Consider the following 14,807-nt stretch of genomic DNA (forward strand, 5'->3'; position numbering starts at 1 on the left):
ATACTGAATATTAGACTATATGTAAAATAACGTGCTTTCCCCAAGTAGAATTTATCCAACAGTCTAATGAAAGGGAGGGCTGTGGAAATAAACCAGTGTGTGACAGGGTAATTAAGGACTGTATCATAGTGCAAATGTACTGTGGAATTAAACAAGGGTTAACCAGTTGGCCTTAATTCTGGTGCGTAGTCATTTAAGGATGAGATTTTGAAGTCAACATGCTTTTAACATATTGAAATGTATATACAAAAGTGATGTAAATACATTGCAGACTATATACAGCTGTAATGACTAATAACATATGAAATTTTTAAAGCATAACATGGATCTCTTTCTATGTCAAAGCAGGATCGATTCTATCTATGTCACTCCTGACAGATGCTTATCTAACCGTTTCTTAAAGGCTTTCGATGATGGACATTCTTCCCCAGGCAATCTATCCTAGCATTTCTCTCACTATCCTCACTGTTCAAAAATTCTTCCTTATATATAACTTGAGTCATCTTTAGTGCAATTTAAATTCCCTATTTCTTTTTCTATCCATCACAAACATGGACAACAGATTGTTCCCTGCCTCTTTGGAAGAGCTTTCAATGTATCTGGAGATTGTTATCTTGTCATGCTCAGTCTTCTCCTCCTTAGGTTAAGCATTCCAGTTCATCCACTGTGTTCTCCAAGGTCATGCTTTATAAACATCTCAGACTTCTTGTTACAATCCTCTGACTAGCTCTAATTGATCCATATTTTTATGAACTATGGTACGTAAAGCCGGATCAAATATTCTAGCTACAGACCACAAGCTGAAGAGTGTTGCTCTAGCCAAAAAGAACAAAGAGTTACTTCACATGAGGCAATTAATAAAAGTATGTCTAAAAGAAATTAGCTACTATATACTAATTTTGGGGGGGGGGGGAGTTTGGTTGGGGGAGGTTATGTCTTAAATTAAATAAAATTATTTTCTTCTGAAATTGTGCTTGCTTAATTGCCATTACTGGCATATTACAGTATCACACAGTATCACAGTATATCAGAGGCTGGAAGGGACCTCAAGAGATCATCAGGTCCAACCCCCCTGCCAGAGCAGGATCACTTAGGGTAGTCTGCACAGGAATGCATCCAGGTGGGTTTGGAAAGGCTCCAGAGAGGGAGAGTCCACAACCCCCCTGGGCACCCTCATTGTGAAGAAGTTTCTCCTCATGTTGAGGTGAAATCTTCTATGTTCAAGTTTGAACCCATTGTTCCTTGTCTTATCACTGTGAACCACCAAAAAGAACCTGGCCACCTCCACTTGACACCCACCCCTCAGATATTTATAGACATTGATCAGATCCCCTCTCAGTCTTTTCTTCTCAAGACTAAACAGCCCCAGGGATCTCAGTCTCTCTTCATAGGGGAGATGCTCAAGTCCCCTAATCATCCTTGTGGCCCTCTGTTGGATTTTCTCCAGCAATTCTCTGTCTCTATTACATAGTTGTAGAGAGAAACACACCAGCAGTGATACATCATTCATTCTAGCCCCTTCCTTTGGGTTATTCAAGAATGGCAGCTGCAGTGAATAGACTTATAGTTGTGCTAAAAAGCTTTTGGCTATTGAGCCATGTTAGCTGTCATCGCAAGTGAATCCCTTCAATCAACATAATAAAATATGTTATCAAAATCCTCTATGATTAATTCATTGTAATCTATCAAACCTGAAGGAACCATTAGGATGGAAAAGTAATGGATTCTTTTTATTATTGTTACTAGACTCACAGCTGTTGCAAGAAGAATGAAGAAACAATTGGGCAGGTCTCAGGCTGCACTACACAGATTTTTCTGTGGGTTGAGGATTTTTCCCTCAGGGTTAATCAAAGGTTGATACAGGTAAGAAGGAATTTGGCTTTAGGAAAATAGAGGCTTTTCTTGTTTGTGAAAACAAATCTCTGCACAGAATTCCAGGTAAATAAGCCCTTATAATTTCTGAAGCAAAGGAACTCTATACTTTCCAGTGCATTAGATTGGATAGGACCAGCATTGTATACTGAAGAATTTCTCCATGCCTTTAACAAATATTTATCCTGCTGTTTAACAAAGATTGCATGACTCTTAGAAATTGACAGTCATGTGATTTGAAATAACATTCCCAAAGAAGTACATAGCCCCTATTGTAGAAAAATTTTCTGAATTTTAATCATCTTTGCCAACATATTAGGTTTTTTTTGGATGGATGGGACAAGTGTTGGTGAGCACAGAGCTGCAGAATGGTTCAGAACCACCACAATAGAGAACACGAATTATGTTCCCTTGCTTCTTCCAAATAACATTTCTGTGACATCAGTGTAGCTACATTTTTACATCATCATTGTCCTGCCTATTCTTTTTCAGATTCTGAACTAAAGCATCTCCAGATTGGCTTCTGTTGACCAATGAGGTCAGAGTGCAGCACACCAATGCTCTTTTTCAGTCAGCACTTTCAGATGTCACCTGTGTTGAGCTGAGGATGACACATTTCCAGTCACAATGTTAATTTTTTAAGCCAGTGTTTCCGCAATTATTGTCAGGGCGTGTCTTGTATCCACCATCTACACCTACTGTATTGTCTGTGATGCCAAATATCAGGTCCTTCCAGCCTGTGTTCCTCTTGGTGAGGACACAACCCCTGACAGCTCTGTGGTAACCCGCACCCTCCCTCGCAAATCACCTCACTGCTGCTGGTCCTTGGCAGACACAAGTTACCCAAGAGTGAGAGAGCTGCATTCGCTTTAGGTTCACACTCTCATCTCTCTGTACTTTAGTAAATGTGGACCATAAATCGTTTTGCACACTCATTCGCTACAGGAGAAGGCTCAACAAGTCTCAGATGACAAAACTGCATGGGAAATAATGTGATTCATAGTCAATAATGATGGAGATGATTTTAATTCCTTTCCTGCAGCACTGCTGCATGTGTACTGTAGTGGATGTCCTTAGGAATTTTTTTATGCAGCTCAAGCATATGAAACTGAGGTACCTCAATAAATTGCTTGATATATTAGTTATCTGATCAGGCATTCTTTGCACATACCTGCAGTGAAAGTCTTTCACTCTCCCAAGAACACAATAAAGCTGAACACAAGTACTTCATATTATATATAAGCAGCTTGATTTAAAAAAACTTTTTAGAAAGAAAGGAAAGAACAGTCTAGAGATATTGACATGTGCCTAGCATGGCATACTGTTGTATTATTATTATTATTATTATTATTATTATTATTATTATTATACCGGTTTTCTGTTTGCTTCTCATTGAAAAAGGTCGATCTTCACTGCCTCTAATATAGGTGAATCTACATTAACATTTTGATTTAGATCAGGAGTGCAGTATTTCAAGTAAATGCTTCCTTTGTTCCCGTTTGCTGAGTGGTCTTGGAGCTTATGAGCTGGATTCCTTTCAAATGAAAAATAAACCAGAAGCTAAGCTCCAGGAGCAAATCCAATGCACTCTGGCTGCTAATAGGCACACAGTTCACTGGAACTGCCAAGAATTAATATGAAATATCTCTCCCTCTCCAAATGTAGACATCTGCACCAGCTGTTTTGTTCTATAGATCTACTAACATAGACAGAACCATTATGAATGATTCAGCCTATTAATAGAAATGAGAGAGTTTTCTTCTTGAATTATATTGCACGGTTTATTTTTGTGTGTATGGATTTCAGACAGGCTCCCTGTACCATGATTGTACAGAATTAGCAGGCTCCTCTCTAGCATATGACCAAGATACATGGATTAATAATTGGTTTAATCATAACATCTAGAGTGATTTTGAAATCCTTCAGTCATTACTGTCTCCTTCACCCAGTAATATTAAAATAAAATGATGTTATGATGCAATGCTAAAATGTGCAATAGAAATTGTGCCTCTCAAAAGAGTCATAAGAGACACTCAAAAGAGTGTCTACAAAAGATGCTTAAGCTATAGATACACAATCTATTTTAACTTCAATTTATTAAGTATTTTCATTGGATGCTTGTAACAGGGCTAACTTGCCTGCTCCCCCAACACAAATGAGAGAGGAAGAGTAATACACAAAAGTCAGGGTTGAGATAGATGAGAGTTTAATATAACATGAGAAATCATGAGCACAATGCATAATTACCTTAGCTAATAATCTAATTAATAATCTATAATACAGAATTACAGAATCAACCAGGTTGGAAAAGACCTCAGAGGTCACCAAGTTCAACCTATTACCTAATACCTAACACCTCCTGACAACTAAACCATGGCTCCAAGTGCCACATCCAAGCTTTTCATGAACACCTCCAGGGACGGTGACTACCACCTCCCTGGGCAGCACATTCCACTGGCCAATTACTCTTTCTGTGAAGAACTTTCTCCTACAATGCAGGTCTCATAATCTAATACTAAAATGAATGATTACCTTAGCTTAGCCTATTTGCAGAAGCAGCAGAGTGAAATACAGGAAAAACCAAACCCAGCATAAAACAGAAAGCCAAACCCATCATCTACCCTACTCCCACTCTTTCTGCTGCCATGCCTGCAGAAAAAAGACCACACTCAAGAAGTCAGATCCCAGAAGCAGCAACCAGAACAGGAAGCCTCCCATGTTGCAATCTGAACTTCAAGCCCCATAATACTTTGCTCCAGTTAGCACTTTCATTTTTGAAGCTGGCATGACTGCAGCATGGTATGAATAACAGCAGCAGGTTCAGCTCAATCCATGACAATGCTCGTATACCTTACTTCACTGTTTTTAATGGTTCCTAAATTACATCCCTTTTATTGCTATCAGTGAGATGTGAAAGATGCTATGAACTGTGAGGGAAGACATCTTGTGATTTATAATCCTGATTTTAGTTGCAAGATTGCTTACTATTGTTGTAACTTCAAATCATTCTTCACTAGTGTTGATCTTACTCTTCATTACTGCACAAAATCCTGAATGATTAATAACAAAATAAACTGAAACTTCAAGATAGATCCAAAACGTTTGTAAGTTTAACACATTCCTCTAATTCTTTGATAAGTAAGACCCTATAAAACAAACATCTCAGATCCATACATCTCCTGTACAATGAGCCATATGAGTGTTTGTGGGATCTGCCTGTCTGGATTTAGGACCATGACGAGTTTCTACAAAAGAAATCCAGTTAAGTTAGTTACATACTGAGATATTTAAAAGGGCAGGTCCCAGATGAAGAAAACTCTACAAGAGAGGAAGCCTGAAAAAATTATGCTGGATCCATTTCTGAGGGCAAGAATTTAGGAGCTGTGGAATCAATCAAGTGAAATCACACTACAAACCAAGATAAATGTATGCTGTTTTTCTTTGATTGCAGGTTTTCACATTCTGATCATTTTAAAGGGGGTGGTGGGGAGGGGTGGTGGGGGGAAGCACCCAAAATTCACAGTTATACTTTATCACAAATTGCAAAATGATTTTGCAATACCCGGTCAAGCAAAGGCTTGTCAAAGCCCTCTGAAGTAAAAAGGATTGCAGTTCCTCATTAAACAGAAATACACAATTCTGGGAAAAGTCAACTAGGTGACTTTTCCATGATGTTCCATGATCTTCAGCTGAACATGCAGAAATGTTAACAGTGCCCTTTCTACTTCTGCAGACCTTCAAATACAAGAGTTTTGCCCCTGTTGACCCCAAAGGAAGAAGGAGTATGCAGAGTGATAGAAGCTCCATATGGCACTTCATTGAGATCTAGTCAGATAAGGACTTTAGATGTCAAAACAAATATTTTTAACCTAATCTACAAAACCAGGCAGTGAAAAGGGTGGACAAACGAACTAATGTCCAGTTACAAAGTGTAAATAAGCTAAAGTTCTTTAAAATAACCATTCATTCAACTTCTTTGATGTTTAAAAATATCCATAGCCTGGGTAGTCTTGCTGAAAACAAAATCAGTGTCCACTTCACTTTAAAGCATACGTGGGATTTTTAAAAGGTTAATGTTGCTGAACAACAAATAGTATTTTCAGCAGCATTTTCCACAAAAGCATAAACTCATCTGACAATTAACTCATAGTGACAGTGTTGATGAAAGGAATTCGTAAGTATTTTTCAATTACTTTAAACTTTGTACTAGTCCCTTGCAGGCTTTCCTTTTCTCTGTGAGCTGTTTCTGGACAAATCCTGGCCTCACCAGGTCAGTGGTAAAACTCATCAGTATTTCACCTTTCAAAATTTGTTGCAAGCTTTCACAAATGGAAAAAGATGGGTAATGGAGTTCAGAAAAGGCAATGTGTAAATTTAGACAAACTACACGAGAAACAGAATTAAGTAGTTATTTTTTCCCTATTTTTGGCACATTTTTCTTGACTCATGCAAAATCCCAGCCATAGTATGGTTTCCCTTTTTTGACAGTGAGCTAGAGAAATAACATGCCTAACATTCAGATCAGGACACCAAGTGACACAGCAAGTACTCTTACAGCTTTGACCTTCAACTCCATTTCCACACTGACTCACACATTACATTACCCATCAGGCAGCAAAAAGCACTTTGCTGACAAAAGCTGCTTTTCACTTACGGTCAAAGTGGTGAAAATATCATAGATAAAAGGAGTGATTTTTTTTCTTCCCTTTCCCTATGATGAATGCCAAAGAAAAATGAACAAAAAGGGGAACAATTTCTTAGGAAGTACCTAATTTTTGACACAGCTCTATTTTCTGCCTGATTTAATGGGAGGCAGGAAAGTGGCAAATTTAAGAGCAAACTTGAAAATAGTCATTACATTGGTTTGCTGGCCAGTTAGTTCAGCAGTGAGCGACCTAATTTGTTCCCTAAACTCTCCTTCTGTTTGACATCACAAGAAAAAGCCTGTGTGTTAATACGTGCATCTCATTGCATTACACAGCTCAGGCCTTCATGATGTGATGAGATAGGAAGTTGAAAAAAGTCTTTTACTCTTCTTCTAAGATCAGAGGTTTTAGTATTTTAAGTCTGTGAACACTGGTGCCATACACTGCTGTTTTAGAAAGGCAGAGTATTCCATGGACAGAAATTGTCGTCCTAATTCTGGCCTTATCTAACTCTCAGCTTTCGTTTTCAAGATGGTCGTTGTTTAGTGCCTGGACTGTATCAGATGGAAGGATATCACTCATTCAAGCACAGTTAATTGTCTTTATCCTAAGATTGAAAGGTTGTGTAAGTCCCACAATTGATTTAAAGCCAGAGGAGGCTGATAACAGCTAAAGGACATGGTCCTCTCCATTTCACAGCTTCAACTTCCAAAGTTATTGTTCAGGGCCAGATTTTGATGCTGGCTATTCTGCTACAAACTGAGGATAACTCAGCTGAAATCAGTGTCACTTCGACTTGCATGGGCGAAATTCAGACTTACCTACATCTTCAGTTTTACTCAGAAGTTAAACTCCTACTGCCTCAGAGCCAATGGGGACTTACATAAAAGTTAATGAGGAAAGTGCACTAAGAAACTTCATATTTCTTCTTCTGGGAGATTTGCCAAAAAATCTCATGTAATTTCATATTTGTTTCTCCATCAGGAGGATAAAGTAAGACTTAGATTTCCATCTTAGTGTACAACTACTTGTACATGCATTTTTCTGGATGCCTTTTCAGCACAAACAGGACATTTATTTAATTGAAAGGGGCAGGGATGGGTTTGAATAGAGAGCTGGACAAAAGGTTGCAGATTTCTATGGAGAGCTCTGTGTGTGTGCCTGTGTGAGTGCAAGACTGAGGGGTTGCAGGCAGAAGGGAGACTTTGCTCTCTGCCAGTATTTAATCAGCTGCCTCTCTGCACCCCATGTCTGCAGGGTTCATCTGAGCCCAGTAGCTGTAGGCATGCCAAGAGGTGCCTTCCCTGAAATGTTCTGCAAGGAGAAAGTCAAGAATGACAAGGTTGTGGGACCTGCCCCTCTAGCCCACTACACTCCTTTCATCCCTTCCCACACTGCACTGAGGGGGAGGCCTTGCCATAAAAGGTCCCTTTCCACTGGGAATCAGGAAGCAAAGGGTCACCTATTTTCTTTCATCCAAATTTATTTTAAATTTTGACCTGTAAGCAGGGATACTAATACTAATCAGGCTGTTATTACAGAGCCAGATCCTGAAGCCTGGACTCAGTCTTTTCTTAGTCAGGAAACATTAAGTGAAGGAAATATGACTAAAGGCATTCAGTGTTTATATAAAAAGCAAAGGCATCCTTATCAGGAGATGCACGTTTGATCTCCTTCTTGGGCTTGTCCCCTGCTGCCACCCACCACACGGTGCCATCCCAGCATCTGGCCACAGGGAACTACAAGCAGAAAGCAACCTGGGGCAGAGACTGGCTCCTGGAGCTGGCACTGACCCTTTACTCCTGCAATCTGTGCTGCTGCCTAGCAAAACACCTGCACACAAGCAAAGCAAGATGGTTGGAGGAGCAGTGTGAAGCTGAGGAAAAAGACAATTTCAGATTAAGAAAGCTCTGAAATCTCCCTACCATATTAATGGTCAGCATGCACTGTGTTAGAATATGGTGCTGGTTCAGGAGGATTTTCAGGGCAGTGGAGGTGAAAGCAGTGGAAGAAGAGATCTTTATCTCCCATTGTTACTTAGCACCAAAACCCTCAACAGAGTAATGGACCAAGAGGGAATATTTCATAACAGAGTGATACATATGTTCCATAAAATGAGGCAAGCTATTCACCTACCTTTGCCCTCTGAAGTTCCCATAATTAAAACACGTTATCCTGGAATTACCTGATCATCACCAGGGGGAGAGGAAGGTGTCTGGCAGCAGCTGTTGTAAATTTCTCTAAGTTATGGCACTGTCTGAATTCTGCATGAGGGAGTTTCATTGAGGGAGTATTTTTCAATCAGATATTCTGTGTTTTGCCTATGAATGGTAGTGAGTCTTTTCTGGTAGGCTGTCAAATGACTTCAGGAAACTGAAGAAAAAATGAAAATAAAATCTAGGCAATCTCTCACATTCCCCTAGTATATTCAGGAGTGGCTTTTCCTTCCAGTCAATTATGTATTTATCTTTTCCTCATTCATGCTTTTCAGAAAAACAAATCAAAACAAAACAAAACAAACAACCAAACCCAAAACAAAATAAAACAGAACACTTTTCTGCTGAGATCCTAAAGCTCTAATTTCACTCAGCTAATACCTACTACTGAAGAAAGTTCTGGTGTCTGTAGTCCATACTGTACACTGTCTGTTTTTTGTCTCTGAGAGAGAAAGATGAGTCAGAGAGCCATGGATGAAATCCTGGATCCATTAAAGACAAGAGGAGTTTTGTCATTGACTTGTATTGGGTCACAGTTTTGCCTCAGGTCTTTTATTTCTGTCTTGTACAACGTCAGGCAGTCTGTCAAAGCTGATGCCTAGTTGGTTCATTAGGCTGACGTGATCAGATACAAATTCATCAAAACTAAACTGCTGGGATCTGCACAGAGCTTAGACCAGAGAAAACAGCCAATTTTAACACAAAACATTTACACATTTATGAATATATGGAAGCAGTTTCTAGTATGAATACATGTCAAGAATGCACCTAACAGTTATGAAGCCAATTTAGTTTTGCACAATATAAGGTAAGCTGAGGCTGAAAATTGTGAACTGTGAAACCCATCTGCTTTCATACTATTTTTTCACAATACAGCCATCATGATTTCACTATCATTACTTTGAATTTATACTAAAACATCATGGGGCTCCTATTTTTTTCTAAGACCAAACACTAAGCATGCATAAGTAGTATGATAAGAAATACCTTCAAAGGTCTGGAAACAGTGAACATTATGTCAGTACATCTGTGCATCTTGTTTGGACATAGAAATTAATTACCTGGAATGTCTGAGAAAGCAAGTGCAGTTTTCAGATCCTTTGTTCAGGGTAATGTACTATTGTAAAGGGTATTCAAGCTCAAAAGTGTTTTGCAGACTTTCGATATACTTCAAAATTTTTACTGCAGCATCTCAGAAAGTGCAAAACTGAGTACAAATTGTACTGTATGTTTGCCATAGCTTCTGAAGTAGGTTTATTTGGTTTAGAACAGTAAGAATTATAAGAGCAAGGGAATCTCTAAAACCTGAAGATTTAAAGCAGTATTTCATTTTAGCATTTTAATCTTTTTCCTACTTTTCCACTCCAAACCAGCAAAATAAAACCATATATTCCCCATCACATTGACAGAACAGCTCTGAAAAAAAGGTTAAATTTTTCAGGATGTCTCAGTATAGAACTTTTTTAATAAAACTGCAAACTTCAGTAAAGGTGAGATGAAACTTTTCACAACAGTCTCAGTCTTGACACAGCCACAGCATATGGCCCTGTTGTAGGCAAACTGAGGGCTTGGACTGGAGAGGGTCTGCAGGGTTTTAGGCATGCTGCCAATAAATCCACATAATGCTGAGAGGCTAAAAGCCTGAGTGTGTTCACATTCACCCTCATATTAAGCATGAATAATTGCCTTCTAATGAGTGGAGTTGCATAAGTGAAAAACTAATGCAACGGGGAAGACTCTGTGCATAGAATGGGGAAGACTGCTCTTATGGAATAATAACCCCCCACTGATCATTCTCCTATTTTTAGAGCTGAACTTCGGCTGAACCTCTCTCAAGGTTACAGAACTTTCTGGTAACTTCTGTCCAGGCTTCTGCATTTTTGGCTCCTTGCCTAGATAAGGACTGGAAGCACAAATAATCACTCTAAGGGCTGTTAGTGTTTCCCACTTGAATGAAAGAGGAAGCAAAGGGAATTCAGTTCTGTTTTAGATGACTTTCAGCTCCAGACCTGCATGGTCTGTCAAAAACTCTGCAGTGGAGTGCAGCATAACGTACTTCTTCCCACCTCCTGCAGCAGTTTCCTGGTGGGGCAGAGTCCTGCCTGGTGCATCTCTCACTGCATAGCCATATTTCTGGTCTTGATTGCCCTATAGACATCCTGTGTGTCTGACATGACTGCAGTGAATGCCCTGCTTGGCACACCGCCTGTCACACATCACTGAGATTGCAAGCTAAGTTCAGAGGAAATGAAAGTATATACTCATGCATTGTTCTAAGACAAATCACAGTATCACAGTATATCAGAGCTTGGAAGGGACCTCAAGAGATCATCAGGTCCAACCCCCCTGCCAGAGCAGGATCACTTAGGGTAGTCTGCACAGGAACACATCCAGGTAGGTTTTGAAAATCTCCAAAGAAGACTCCACAACCCTCCTAGGCAGCCTGTTCCAGTGCTCTATCACCCTCACTGTAAAGAAATTTCTCCTCATGTTGAGGTGAAATCTTCTATGTTCATGTTTGAACCCATTGTTCTTTGTCTTATCACTGTGAACCACCGAAAAGAGCCTGGCCCCCTCCACTTGACACCCACCCCTCAGATATTTATGGACAGATCCCCTCTCAGTCTTCTCAAGACTAAACAGCCCCAGGGATCTCAGTCTCTCTTCATAGGGGAGATGCTCAAGTCCCCTAATCATCCCTGTAGCTCTCCATTGGATTTTCTCCATCATGTCTCTGTCTTTCTTGAATTGGGGAGCCCAAAACTGGATGCAGTATTCCAGGTGTGGTCTCACCAGGGCAGAGTAGAGAGGCAGAAGAACTTCCCTAGACCTGCTGGACACCTTTCTTGGTGCATCCCAGGATCCCATTGGCTCTCTTGGCCACAAGAGCACATTGTTGTTCCATGGAGAACTTGCTGTCCACCAGCACTTAAAGGTCTTTCTCTGTGGAGCTGCTTTCCAGCAGGGCAGCCCCTAACCTGTAGTGGTGCCTGTTGTTTTTTCTCCCCAGATGTAGGACCCTGCACTTGTCCTTATTAAACTTCATGAGGTTTGCCTGCACCCGGCTCTCAGCCTGTCCAGGTCACGTTGGATGGCTGCACAAATCCCAGCTACAAGGGCTTTTAATAATTGTCCACAAATTTGATACAATTTGTTTTCTCTTATGCCAAGACTTTTAAATTCTTTCTCCTGAATACCTTCCTTTCCAATCCGTTTCTCTCCCAGTTTGATAATTGTACCATATATGTTTTAGTTATTTACTTTTACTGTTTGTTGGTGAAAGCAGTTTCAGGAAACATGGGGTGCATGTTCTTAGAGGTGAGTGGATATAGATAGTGCAAAACATCAAAACAATCAGGGGCACTGAAAGTCTTGAAGGAATCAGTCTGGGAAAGTTTCCATCACAAAATCCTAAATTCTAGCCTGGGTTCCCTCTTCTAGTCCATCCAGGAAAAGGAGATATGGGAAGAAATATCCAACAGAAGGCCTCATGTGAACAGAGGCAGTACTTCTGCTTCTTCTCCTCCCCACTGTCCCTGCTTCACCCACTTTCCCTTCACTCTTTCTTGTAGTTTCCTTCTTGCTTTTCCCTGAAAAAAAAAATCTAAAAGCAGCATATTGTGCTTTGTGATCTGTTCTTCAGCCTTGTAATGTCCAAGGAATTTACAAATAAAACCTGTTGTTGCTCTTTAAGAGACAGAAAGATGCATTATTTCACAGAGGCACATATACTTGTGCCCATCAATTAACTTTTGGGGTCTCCTGAATCTGCAATAACACTGTGACATATAATAGTGCAGTTAGGATGATAGAGCTGCCAAAATTGACTCTAGTGATTAAACTGTAAATACTTACACCTGAGAACAACCCTTTATTGGGTTATTCCTGCAGATTGTGCAGGTCTGCTTTGGTCACATAGTTTCTGTTGGACAAGACCTGGTGGTTTTACACAGCCACTGATTAATATTTATGCCACAATTTTAATTTTTCCCTTCTGCCTGACCAAGCTACATTTCTTTTCAAGCCTGCTTTCTGATTACGGTGCTGGCCTCAGTGTCCTGGATGCTGCTAGAGGCTGAGGCCAATGCAATTATCGCTGCACGCTATTTCAAGCATACGTTCATTATCACTGTTTTGCACAAAGCATACTTGATGAGAATCAATTGATTTTATAGCACCAACTAAGGCATGATACAAATGTCTCTCAACAGGAGCAACTGCTGCACGAATTCTCTTGCTGATTACGAAGTTGAGTTTCAGGAGGGACACTGTCGTTCAGTTACTGCTTCAGTTACTGCTTGCTGTACCCATCTGCAACAGAAAGAACGTGCAAATAGATCTTTTAAAAAGCCCTAAGACTTCACTGTTTTTCTTAAAAAAAAAAAACAAACAAACAAACAAAAAAAAACAAAAACAAAAACCCCAAAAAACCAACTAACCCAAATATTAAAAGAAAAAAAAAGTAATTAGAACAAAAGCACTTATTTGGAAAAACAAACAAACAAAGTGATGAACTCTCCCTCCTTCCCTCCACTTCACTATGTCCTGGAAATTCCATTTTTAAGTTTAGTACATAGCAAATTTTTCTTCATTACTTGGATTTAAATTTTTTATTCATCACAGCTTATTTTTTTTTAAGTTGCCCTAATATGACATCCATCTATTTGATTCTGTTCCCCCCCAAACAGTTTCAAATTGCTAAAACGTCTTCAGTGTTATTAACACATTTACTTAAACATCCCATATTCCCCCCAAATCTATCTTGTTTTTATCTCTGTGCAACTCCTTGCCTTTTGGTATAGTTCCTCTAGGTAGCATGTCAGGAATAACATCAGGTCTTCAAAAATCCTTTTCTTTGGTGCCTGCCTCTAACTTCCTTTAAGAGCAGCACTTTACACAGTGATGTTGTCTGGGTTTATTTGGAATAATTGCAATACCTGGGTGCAGCAGTGTTGTCCACAGCAGATATTCTGTAGCTAGCACTTCATTATTAGCATTTTGATTGCACCAAATTTATCCTGAGATGAAAAGTAAACATCATTATCCTCACTGGAACGCAGTATACTTACTTAGCTCTGTAATTACAGGTCTGAATCTGATCATTACCATTGCTTTCTTCAATGACCCAGGAGTAGTAGAATATGGAGGTAGGATTATGTGTGATTGATGATGGCTGCTTTCACTACATTATGTGCTATAAGTGGGCACCTAACAGATGGATTTCATCACTATGTAACATAAAAATTTCAGTGTATGACAAATTTCAGTACCACCAGTGTACTGCAATATTCTTTACAAAAATGAAGTATTATTCTAGTCAGAACATTGATTAAATTATAGTTTATGCATTACATTATACAGAAGAGTCTTTTCATCTCACACTAAATGATATTTTTTGGTATTATTATACAGTAAATGGGTTTGGGTTTTGGCTGTGTTGGGGTTTTTTGTTGTTTTTATGTTACAAGACAACTTAGCAATTAATTTCAGGTTAAAAACGCAAAGATAGAGATATTATTAGAGTTTTCATGTTCTCATGGCTTGGGGATGACTGTCTGGCTTGAGAGTTTTACTATTAGTTGTTACACACAAATAGACATTTCTCTTTTGCCTAATTACAAAGGAGAGATATTGACCTCTGCTCTGGGAAGAACAATTTAACGAGGCAGCTGAGTACTCTCCCAATGAAACAACTTTTACAACCCAAGGTTGCTCCTAAGACCTGTTCTGGCATAAATATCTGTACTGAACTCTGTAAAGATGGATCAGAGTTCTTTTGCAGTAGAAAAGCAGACTGTGTTCCCCAACCTGTTTCCAGACTGTAGGTATAGATTAAGAAAATGCAACAAATTCATATAAAACTTTGTTAAAACAACGTATTTACTGACCTGCCAAGATCTGGTCTCCAACAGTGTTGTTCAACACTATCCTACTTTGTTACTTTAAAAAGCTTTCAGTGTGTAAAGAGGATCACTCATGAGATGCCCTTTGAAGTACGACTTTTTAAAAAATTTGATCAGTATGTTTTAAAGATTTTCTGTATGGATGGCTCTGTATGCATCACGATATTTTT

This window comes from Indicator indicator, chromosome 10 (assembly GCF_027791375.1).
Source record: "Indicator indicator isolate 239-I01 chromosome 10, UM_Iind_1.1, whole genome shotgun sequence".
In the NCBI taxonomy this organism is placed as follows: Eukaryota; Metazoa; Chordata; class Aves; order Piciformes; family Indicatoridae; genus Indicator; species Indicator indicator.